Source organism: Teleopsis dalmanni, chromosome 1, assembly GCF_002237135.1.
Source record: "Teleopsis dalmanni isolate 2A chromosome 1, ASM223713v2, whole genome shotgun sequence".
Lineage (NCBI taxonomy): Eukaryota > Metazoa > Arthropoda > Insecta > Diptera > Diopsidae > Teleopsis > Teleopsis dalmanni.
In genome coordinates, this window is record NC_051846.1 from 184,554,617 (window position 1) to 184,555,373 (window position 757).

Genomic DNA, 757 nt, shown 5'->3' on the forward strand with positions numbered 1-757 from the left:
GTTGCCATGCTTCCTGTCATGTCAGTTTCGTCAAAACGCCATCATGTCAGTCCTACGGTATTTCTTAACTTTAAACACTTCAACAATAAAAGATATTTATTTTCAAGTGATGCACACGCTTGACAGTATGAAACTCTCTTAAGAATATCAGAACTGTCTTTTATATTTGATCATCCCTACACAATCCCTACAGAATAGCAATTTGAAGAGGTCATAATACATAGATTTTGCTTTCCGTTTATATTTTATAAATATAATAGTTAAATGATAGAATTTAGGATTTAAAATAAATTTTTTGTATTAAGTTCCTTCTGATAACAAAATAATTTTTAATACATACATAAATTTGTACATATTATAAGTCAGATATCTATAGTTATAAAAAAAAATCATTTTTATTTATAAATTATATACTCATAAATAAAAATTGTTATTTTTGATTTCCTTCATCTTTATAAAATTGTGAATAAAACAGCATCTTAACTTGTAAGTTAGTTGGCATCCATAATATTAATTGTAGTTGCCGCTTCATTCAAATGATTTTTTAAAATCAAAACAAAATGTACCCAATTGAACTTTAAATACTATTTCAGCTGGTCTAAGCTTCGAGTATTTTGTTGTTTCAAGTTCTGTTGAAGCATACTCGAAAATGTTTGAACATCAAATTGTACTCTAGGATTTGCTATTGCAAAGAGGTTTTTCGAAGCAGTAACTCTGATCTTCAAATTTGGCAGGGTACAAGTTCAAGCCTTTTACT